General features: G+C 44.0%; 1 long non-coding RNA gene across 1 annotated transcript; it reads right to left on the reverse strand.

The window, feature by feature from the left end:
* Positions 1–3,289: 3,289 nt before the first annotated feature.
* On the reverse strand, positions 3,290–10,807 carry LOC122447357. The gene is made up of 3 exons (XR_006271201.1): positions 10,721–10,807; positions 5,487–5,552; positions 3,290–3,466 (listed from the first exon to the last, which is right to left on the reverse strand). It is a non-coding gene; the product is annotated as an uncharacterized LOC122447357 (long non-coding RNA).
* Positions 10,808–11,351: the final 544 nt, after the last annotated feature.

The following is an 11,351-nucleotide window of genomic DNA, read 5'->3' on the forward strand; positions in this document are numbered from 1 at the left end:
CTTTAATCTCTGAATTTCTACATGTGTAAAAGACATGGTAATTAAAGCTATTGAGCACGCTTTTTAAAATCAAATGGGGCTGAATTTAGAAATCCAAATTTGTTTTTTTTTTTTTGACGGTGTTAGGAAATGTTTATTGTGGTAATGTGAATAACAGTGCAAATTTGTTGTTTTTTAATGGTTGATATTAATTATATGAGTAATATTAATATGCTAATGTTTTAATAATTAAACTTATTATTAAATTTAATTGTATTTGAGAGCCTGGATGATGTGGGTTTATATTAACTGTTAGCTAACGACATTGAAGCCTAGGGAACCAGGGGCTGCTTGCTAAAGGAGGCAAGTTTGGGTTTGGGAGGAGTCGGAGGTGGAGGGAGAAGTATGAAGAGGGTCAGGCATGGCGGTGGGAACCACATTCAACAGCAGTCCCTTCATCTAGCCACGCCCCCGGCCCCATGCTAAACAGCCTAATTCCTCAGCCTGGACACACCCACCACTCCCATCACAGTTCACCCTCCCCCGGTTGCTTTTGCCTTAATTTGGAGTTTTCCAAAATTCCTTCCCACCAAGCTGCACACGCCCTTGCCTTGGTGCATTACTGAGGTTGCTCAAGCGGCGCCCAGGATGCTGCACATTCATTTTCATTATTTTGAAAGTGTTAGCCGCTCAGCCGTATCCGACTCTTTGCCACCCCACGGACTCCAACCCTCCAGGCTCCTCTGTCCATAGAATTCTCCAGGCAAGAATACTGGAATGGGTAGCAATTCCCTTCTCCAGGGGACCTTCTTGACCCAGGGATGGAACCGAGGTCACCTGCATTGCAGGTGGACTCTTCACTGGCTGAGCCACCAGGGAACCCTACTTTCATTATGTTCAGTTTAGTTGCTCAGTCATTTCTGACTCTTTGCAGCCCCATAGACTGACCGCAGCTTCCCTTCAGGCTTTCCTTCCCCGCCAGGTTCGCTGAAGCTTCCCTTCCCTGCCTGGCTTCCTGTCCATCACCAACTCCCGGAGCTTGCTCAAACTCATATCCATCAAGTCGGTGATGCCATCCAACCGTCTCATCCTCTGTCGTCCCCTTCCCCTCCTGCCTTCAATCTTTATGTTGCCCTTGATCAAAATCTTCAGTATCTTCCTTCACAGCTTGAGGCCATTCTTCCAAGGCCCATTCTTTGGAGGCTCTCCACCAGTGAGTATAGTTTGTTTTCACTGTGGATTTTATTTTTTGAATCAGTCCAAAGTCTTTTGGACTGAATTTTGGTGGCTAATAAAATAGCAGTATTATTTTGAATCTAAAATAAAGGGTGCTAAAATGTAATGACTTTTTTTTTCTCACTCTGGAAGTATTCCAAAAGAGGACTATCAATTTGAGACAATGACAATATCTCTGCTATTGGCCAGACAAACTGATAGCTTTCTTTGCATAGCAGCTTTGATGATGTATGAGTTCTAGTATATTTTTTAAAGGGCTTCATTCTTTATCCTATTATCATAAATGTGAATATGTCTGTGTAAAGCCACACATGGAAATGAATTCCACAGACCAGTGATGATTCTTGTTCCAGTTGAACAGCTGAAGACACTCATCCAGTTGCTAGGATCAGTTTGTTGTACTGGGGCATGATGGTAACATCCGTCACCCACCTGGGCTTCCGAATAATGGGCTTGTCCTAAAGGGTAGAAGGATGGAAATGTAAAAAAAATACACCTTTTTAATGATAAGACAGTTTCAGTTGTCTCAAGCCACTCTGGTCCATAATACACATACTTAACATTATAGAGTTTTCTTCAGTTTACTTTTACCCTCAAGTATAGGTGTGTCTTGGAGATATTGTGGACCACTGTGATGAAGTGAGTCATGTGAATTTTCTGGTTTCCCAGTGCATACAAAGTTATGTTCACATTATGCTAATAGTCTATTAAGTGTGCAATGCTTTTAAAAAAAAATCAATGTACATATCTTCATTAAAAAATACTTTCTTGGGAGGAGACATGGGTAAATTTATAGCTAATTCATTTTGATGTTTGGTAGAAACCAATGCAGTACTGTAAAGTAATTATACTTCAATTAAAAATAAATAAATAAATACTTTCTTGGTAAAAATGCTATCCACCATCTGAGCCTGCAGTGAGTAGTAATCTTTTTGCAATAGTCACATCAAAGATCCCTGACCACTGATCACCACAACAGATATAATAATAATGAAAAAATTTGAAATATTGCAGGAATTACCAAAATGTGGCACAGAGACACAAAGTGAGCAGATACTGCTGGGGAAATGGCCCTGATAGCCTTGCTCAATACAGGGTTGCCACAAACCTTCAATTTGTGAAAAATACAGTATCTGTGGAATGTAGTAAAACAAGGTTTGCCTATATAGAGAACTTGCTACACAGACTTGAGGGATTGACTTCATTCTCTCCGTCCCTTGTGGCTCAGACAGTAAAGCGTCTGCCTAGAATGTGGGAGACCCAGGTTCGATCCCTGGGTCGGGAAGATCCTCTGGAGAAGGAAATGGCAACCTACTCCAGTATTCTTGCCTGGAAAATCCCATGGACAGAGGAGCCTGGCAGGCTACACCCATGGGGTCGCAAAAAGTCAGACATGACTGAGCGACTTCACTTCTAGGGAGGGCTTATTTGGCAGCCTGAGGGGTATAGTTTAGCTGTGTAACTACTAGGGTGAATGATAAGTTTCCTGAGGACATAAATGGGCATCTATCCCTAGCACCCAGCATAGAACCTGAGAAGCGACAAGGGCTCAACTATTTGCTGAAAGATGTAATTAAAGAAAGACTTCAAAGTTAGACTCTATTTTGTAATGGATCAGGTACTGTTATTCCTAAGTGTACTTCCCAAATGCTTCTTGCCTTCTGAATTTCTGATTCTTTGATTCAGTAAGTTCTCTCAGAACTACCTAAACTGAAAGAACCATTAACAGGGAGAAAAACGGAAAATTCTTTTCCATTTGTCATTCATTAAGACATGATAAATTACATGATGGAATCATGTGTAATTCATCACTCCATCTGATTTTAGCAGCGGAATGAAGAATTATCTTGTCCTACATATAGAGATCATATTTGCATCCCATAGACTGGCAAAATCCAACATGAATATATTATATTCAAGGACACAATTTCTGTAATCATGCCACTCAAGGAGCAGTTTAAAATAGCAAATAAAATCAAACTGGAGCACTCAGCATCCTTATCAAATGAGAAGCACATGCAAAAACCCGCTTTCTTCTTTTCAACTTCAGCTGCAGGGACCAGAAATAAATGGCTCCATCTTCTCTGATCATGATTAAGGTGTCATCAGGCGCAGCAAGAATGCGCAGCACGGGACCCCTGTACGGCAGCCCCTGTAGCAGAGCAGGCAGCTGGAAGGAAGCCTCTTGCTGTCGAGCCCGAGCATCAGCCTGCTCCGAATATACTAGCTGCAAATATGCACAGAAGCCATCCTGGGGAAGAAGGGAAGGTTCATTAAATGTCTGCTGCCTTTTTGGCTTTCAAAAATTCTCCTTATCATCAGGGCATAGACATGAGGTAAATATTAGTATGAACTAGGTCACTGGTATGAACTTGGCTGCCAAAAGCTTGGGGCTAATAGCTGGGGTGCACTAGCTGGGTTGGGGCTGGAAGTGTGCTACCGAGTGTCTGGGCTCACTTCCCTGCCCAGTCTCTCTAAAGATGATAATGATGGTGGTGGTGATTGAGAACATACCCTGTTTCACTCAATGTGGACCTTCACCTCCATTCTTACCATAACCGGATAAGATAAGTACTATCACTCTCCTTATTTTACAAAATGGGAAACTCAAACCTAGAAAGACTAAATTATCTGCCTAAGATCAAACAGGGTCTTCCCTGGTGGCTCAGATGGTAAAGAATCTGCCTGGATGCAGGCAGGCCTGGATTTGATCCCTGGGTCAGGAAGATCCCCTGGAGAAGGAAATGGCAACCCACTTCAGTATTCTTGCCTGGAGAATTCCATGGACAGAGAAGCCTGGTGGACCACAGTCCATGGGGGTCTCAAAGAGTTGGACACAACTAAGTGACTAACACTCCAGGATTCTTGGGCTTCCCTGGTGGCTCAGCTGGTGAAGAGTCGGCCTGCAATGTGGGAGACCTGGGTTCAATCCCTGGGTTGGGAAGATCCCCAGGAGAAGGGAAAGGCTACTGGCTCCAGTATTCTGGCCAGGAGAATTCCATGGACTGTATAGTCCATGGGGTTGCAAAGGGTTGGACACCACTGACACCACTGACTTTCACTTTCTTAAGCGACTAACACACACATACAGATCAAGCAACTAGTAAGTGTCTTGCCTGAGACTTGAGCCCATGTTGGTCTGACTGCATAGTTCTGACCCACCAGGACATAGGCTTCATTTCAAATCTCAGCAGTGCATGTAGGGAAGAGCAGACCGGTGGTCACAGGGAAGGAGTGGGAGTGCCCAAAAAGCCTGGGAACATCTCCATTTTCTCTCCACTCCCCCCAAAGCCCTAATTCACTTCTTTCCTTCTCTTCTCTGGAATCCTAACTATTCCCTTTCAAATCAGGCTACAGTGAAAACACTTGTATTTGCTTTAATTAGGGGATTGGTCCAAGGTCTGAATAGAGGTGAACGTGACTCAACTTGTCACTTTAGAACTTAATTCATCCTAGAGCAATAGGAGGCTACTGATGCACAATGGCAGAGAATGTCATTGGCAGATGTCTCAGCTCCTCATTATTATACAATCCAAATTGGGAAACATTAAGAATGATGATGATGATAGTATTTGTTGAAAAATTACTCTGTGGCTATCCTTGTTCTAAATACTTTCCGTGTGTGTCAGGGATCTGATTATCATTAGGTGTTGCTTGTTCATAGGATCTCTTGCTCACTGGTGTTTCACTTTTGCTTTTGGGTAAGGTAGCAAATCCGCATGGACTGAGGAGCCAGGCAGGCTACAGTCTATAGGGTCACAAAGCATCAAACAGGACCAAAGTGACTTAGCATGCATGAAAGGTAGCAAATACCCAGGTGGCACTAGTGGTAAAGAACCTGCAGGAGACATATGCAGGAGACATAAGAGACACAGGTTTGATCCCTAGGTTGGGAACACATCCTAGAGGAAGACATGGCAACCCACTCCGGTTTTTTTTGCCTGGGGAATGGCAGACTACAGTCCATGGGGTTGCAAAGAGTCAGACACTACTGAAGCAACTTAGCATGCATGCACGCAATGTAGCAACTATGCCCTTCATTCCCTGGTTTTAGGAAAGCCTTCTCAGGACTTGCCTGAGCTACTGAAATTCCTAGTTAACCTGATACACAAGAGCTTGAAAATTGTGAATGTGCATGTCCCCTTAGTTCACCTCCAAGTTGGCAAATGTACTAAGGGGCATAATGTACTCCAGAAAGGCTCAGAAACAAACATTTTATACACTTTCCTCAGTAACTTCAAGTCTGATTCACAAAACACAACCCAACTTACCCACTGAATTCTGCCCACGGCTTCATAGTCTATTTTCATGAAAAGTTGTTCTATTTGTTTAATACTCTAGAGAGAGAAAAAAAAATGTTTTTAAAGTAAACTATTCACTAGATTGGTGAGTGGGGGTACACAGAAGGAGGAGAAAATCTTCACTTCTCCAATTTATGAAATTTCATGTTCAAAAATACCTAATATTCAAAGATCTCTGGAATGTTTGCTCTGAAACATTAATAGGACTCTTAATCTGAATTCAGTGTACTGACACCAAAACTCTTCTGCAGTGAAAGACTGGGCTTCTAGAACTTCTATCTTTGAAATCAAGCCTTAATTAGCAGGAGGAGCTGCGGGTCTCCCAGTGCTCATGCTCCCAGGAGGCCCCACTCCACCCTGGTCAGGTCCAGCCAGAGAACTGAACTCTGTTTAGGGGCTCCACTTTGACATAAGCAGCAAAGCAAGTTCTGAGGACAATGGCTGGGATAATAAGGATACTCACTTGACTATAGCCAAGATGAAAAGATATGAAAATTACTTTCAACTATTAGAAGGATGATTCTGTGGGAGACAGAATAAATTTCTTCTGTGTGGCAGTCCAGGCAGATGGACCCCATGATCCCTGCCTTTTGGTATTCATGGCCGATCAATACCAACCTCCACTCTTTGAGTAACTGCTGGTAGCTAGTTGAATACGTCAACCCCAAGGGGATGTCACCTCTATGATTTCATGAGATCATAACTTCTGTCTTACTGGTAGGCTCTCTCTCCCTTGCTGGCTTTGAGGAAGCCAGTGGCCATGCTGTGAGCTGCCCTGTAGAGATTCCTACATGGAAATGGACAAACAGCCAGCAAGGAACTGAGGCCTTAGTCCAACAACCTGCAGGAAACTGAATCCTGGCAACACTCATGTGTCCTTGGAAGTGCACTGTTCCCTAGTCAACCTTTCAGATGAGACCCTAGCATAACTACTACCTTGATGCAGCCCCATGAGACACCTTCAAACAGAGTCCAGCTAAGCCACAACTGGATTCCTAACTTACAAAAACTGTGAGATAATATGTAGCTTTAAGCTACTGAGTAGCTAGGAATGGATAACTCATAGAGCAGTTCAAAAGATTAGAAACTGGGCTAATGGGTAGAAAGTCAAGACAGACCAATTGCAGTTCATAAAGGGAAAAAAATTAAGGTCACAGCTCTCCAACCTTGAAATGGGAAATGGGCTACCTTTAGCTGAAGTTGCCTTTAATTTAAGGTATTCAAGCAGATGCTGGCTCCTGGCTCACAGAAAAGAGAATTTGTGCCACTGAAGAGGTTATATATAAGTGACCTTTCAAGTCCTCTCAAAACCCAGGATTCCATAATTGCAGCTTCACTAGAGATGGTCAGGTTTTATGTCTATTTTGGGGAGTGAGATGTTGGCTTTTCTCTTAGCAGTCTCAGGGGTGTTTGCCTTTGCATAGTAATGACACCAAAATGGAGAAAAAGAGATGATGCCTGATCTCCAAGACTCCAGGGCATCACCTGATGGTGAGTCGATACCAAGTGCCAGTGTAGGGGTCTGAGGAGAGACCCTGGCTGTGGACTAAGGTCAGCCCAGTTCCCTCTAAGTCATGCTCCCAAGGAGACATGCTATACACTCCTGGGTGTGGCTCCCAGTGCAGCCATTACCATGGCAACAAGACAATACTGTGCATATCAGTTCAGTTCAGTCCAGTCACTCAGTCGTGTCCGACTCTCTGAGACCCCATGAATCACAGCACGCCAGGCCTCCCTGTCCATCACCAACTCCCAGAGTTTACTCAAACCCATGTCCATTGAGTCGGTGATGCCATCCAACCACCTCATCCTCTGTCGTCCCCTTCTCCTCCTGCCCCCAATCCCTCCTAGCATCAGGGTATTTTCCAATGAGTCAACTCTTCCCATGAGGTGGCCAAAGTACTGGACTTTCAGCTTCAGCATCAGTCCTTCCAATGAACACCCAGGACTGATCTCCTTTAGGATGAACTGGTTGGATCTCCTTGCAGTCCAAGGGACTCTCAAGAGTCTTCTCCAACACCATAGTTCAAAAGCATCAATTTTTTGGCACTCAGCTTTCTTCACAGTCCAACTCTCACATCCATACATGACCACTGGAAAAACCATAGCCTTGACTAGATGGACCTTTGTTGGCAAAGTAATGTCTCTGCTTTTTAATATGCTACCTAGGTTGGTCATAACTTTCCTTCCAAGGAGTAAGCATCTTTTAATTTCATGACTGCAATCACCATCTGCAGTGATTTTGGAACCACAAAAAATAAAGTCTGACACTGTTTCCACTGTCTCCCCATCTATTTCCCATGAAGTGATGGGACCAGATGCCATGATCTTAGTTTTCTGAATGTTGAACTTTAAGCCAACTTTTTCACTCTCCTCTTTCACTTTCATCAAGAGGCTTTTTAGTTCCTCTTCACTTTCTGCCATAAGGCAGAAAGGGTGGTGTCATCTGCATATCTGAGGAGGTGCCAGGATATTTCTCCTGGCAATCTTGATTCCAGCTTGTGCTTCTTCTAGCCCAGCATTTCTCATGATGTACTCTGCATATAAGTTAAATAAGCAGGGTGACAATATACAGCCTTGACGTACTCCTTTTCCTATTTAGAACCAGTCTGTTGTTCCATGTCCAGTTCTAACTGTTGCTTCCTGATCTGCATACAGGTTTCTCAAGAGGCAGGTCAGGTGGTCTGGTATTCCCATCTCTTTCAGAATTTTCCACAGTTTATTGTGATCCACACAGTCGAAGGCTTTGGCATAGTCAATAAAGCAGAAATAGATGTTTTTCTGGAACTCTCTTGCTTTTTCGATGATCCAGTGGATGTTGGCAATTTGATCTCTGGTTCCTCTGCCTTTTCTAAAACGAGCTTGAACATCTGGAAGTTCACGGTTCACATATTGCTGAAGCCTGGCTTGAAGAATTTTGAGCATTACTTCATTAGCGTGTGAGATGAGATGCAGAGTTTGAGCATTCTTTGGCCATGGCCTTTCTTAGGGATTGGAATGAAAACTGACCTTTTCCAGTCCTGTGGCCACTGCTGAGTTTTCCAAATTTGCTGGCATATTGAGTGCAGCACTTTCACAGCATCATCTTTCAGGATTTGAAATAGCTCAACTGGAATTCCATCACCTCCACTAGCTTTGTTCGTAGTGATGCTTTTCTAAGGCCCACTTGACTTCACATTCCAGGATGTCTGGCTCTAGGTGAGTGATCACACCATCGTGGTTATCTGGGTTGTGAAGATCTTTTTTGTACAGTTCTTCTGTGTATTCTTGCCACCTCTTCTTAATATCTTCTGCTTCTGTTAGGTCCATACCATTTCTGTCCTTTATCGAACCCATCTTTGCCTGAAATTTTCCCTTGATATCTCCAATTTTCTTGAAGAGAGCTCTAGTCTTTCCCATTCTGTTGTTTTCCTCTATTTCTTTGCACTGCTCGCTGAGGAAGGCTTTCTTATCTCTCCTGGCTATTCTTTGGAACTCTGCATTCAAATGGGAATATCTTCCCTTTTCTCCTTTGCTTTTGGCTTCTCTTCTTTTCACAGCTATTTGTAAGGCCTCCTCAGACAACCATCTTGCCTTTTTGCATTTCTTTTCCATGGGGATGGTCTTGATCCCTGTCTCCTGTACAATGTCACAAACCTCCATCCATAGTTCATCAGGCTTTCTGTCTATCAGATCTAGTCCCTTAAATATATTTCTCACTTCCACTGTATAGTCATAAGGGATTTGATTTAGGTCATACCTGAATGGTCTAGTGGTTTTCCCTACTTTCTTCAGTTTAAATCTGAATTTGGCAATAAGGAGTTCATGATCTGAGCCACAGTCAGCTCCCAGTCTTGTTTTTGCTGACTGTATAGGGCGTCTCCATCTTTGGCTGCAAAGAATATAATCAATCTGATTTCGGTGTTGACCATCTGGTGATGTCCATGTGTAGAGTCTTCTCTTGTGTTGTCGGAAGAGGGTGTTTGCTATGACCAGTGCGTTCTCTTGGCAAAACTCTATGAGCCTTTGCCCTGCTTCATGCCGTACTCCAAGGCCGAATGTGCCTGTTACTCCAGGTGTTTCTTGACTTCCTACTTTGCACATAGTTTGTAACAAATACTTTTAGAATGAAAACAAACCAAAGCACCCAGAGGGGTGGCTTCCTGAGAGACTAGGACCAGAGAGGGAAGTGAAAACAAAAAAGCTCAGGAGGCGGGCAGTCACTGCCTGGGCTCAGGCTCCCCACCTGGGCCTCCCCTCTGGCTGCAAAACAGATCCTGGGAGAGGCATGGGTTTGCCTGGCCACCACTGTCAGGCAAGGGCCACGGCGGGAGTGGGCCCTCAGGCAGTGCACCGGCGGTCACATGACCACCCCTTGGCCTTGCAGCACTGTGACTCTGCCCAGAGACCCCCAGCTTCTTCCATCAGCCAGAGCTGAGTTGGGGAGCTTGTGTTTACATGAACAGCCCCTGACTCTGCCCAGGGAACTGCCTTCTCAGCACGACTGTGTGAGGGGCACTGGACCACTGCTGCCTCACACTGCTCACGTGGTGAGCACCAGTGGTGTGCCAAGCTTTGTGCTGGATGTTGTGGCTTCAGAGCTGAAAGTTACCTTACTTGCCCTCATGGCATTTGCTGTCTATTGGGGTTATGGTGAGTCAGCAATGTAGTGCAGAAGATAACTTCTGTGTTACAGGAAACTGCAGACCACTATCAGCTTAAAAGCAGCAGCAGCTACTTCTAGGAAAATTGCTGTTGTTCAGGCGCTCAGTTGGGTCCAACTCTTTGTGACCCCATGAGCTGCAGCGCTCTAGGCTTCCTTGTCCTTCACTATCTCTCGGAGTTTGCTCAAAGTCATGTCCATTGAGTCAGTGATGCCATCCAACCATCTCATCCTCTGTTATCCCCTTCTCCTTCTGCTAGGACAGACTCAATTGAGTCCACGATGACTACATTGCCTTAAAGTCATTCACTCGTTCAGCAGCATTTATTTGGGCACCTGTACATGCCAGGCATGGTCCTGAATTCTGGGAATATAAAGAAAAATCAGAAAACAGAGAGGATTATTACTCTGGCAAAAAATGGGAGGGAAGCATTCTAGATAAGGAAACAGCACATGGGAAGATACGGAAAATAGAGCACCACCTTCTCTGCTCCCCAAGGCAACCACAGGGCTTGATGTGAGACCACCATTCCTCGATGCCACCCATATCAGAAATACTCACCCTTCACATTGGGCCCCTGAAAACTCAGCCCAGGGTTCATCTCCTCCAGGATAACTTCCTGGCTTCCTGCTCTGCTTTAGATGTTCCCATAGCACCCAGATTGAATTCTAGGCCAGCTCTGACCTGCCTGAGGGCAGAGACCATGTCTTGGCTGACTCTGTGTGCCACAGGTAAATATTTATTGAAAGAATGAGTAACTGGGTGAGTGAATGAATCGGAGGAGAAGAGAATGAGATGACTGACTAGGCCAGGAGGCATGCTAAAAATGTAGGTAATCAGACTGCTTTGATTAAAAAGATCTGGGATATTGTTAAAACACCTGATAATTTATATATTTATTTTCAAATTTATATTATTGAAGTATAGTTCATTTACAGTGTGTTAGTATCAAGCACCTGATAAAAATCTATTGAAAACACTCATCTCTCTACCCAGCAGAAGTTTTTTGTTTAACATTATGCATATGGAGTAGATATTTTTTAAAAGGTAGGTGCTATTTAATGATTACTTCACAGAGGTTGAAACTCTAAGCACACTTAAACTTCTACTGTAGCCATCAAAACTGGACACTTTGTAACTTAGAAGGGGTGTTGGGGACCTCATCCGTGTACAGTTTGACAATGGTAGGGTT

Source organism: Cervus canadensis, chromosome 9 (genome assembly GCF_019320065.1).
Source record: "Cervus canadensis isolate Bull #8, Minnesota chromosome 9, ASM1932006v1, whole genome shotgun sequence".
Classification (NCBI taxonomy): Eukaryota; Metazoa; Chordata; class Mammalia; order Artiodactyla; family Cervidae; genus Cervus; species Cervus canadensis.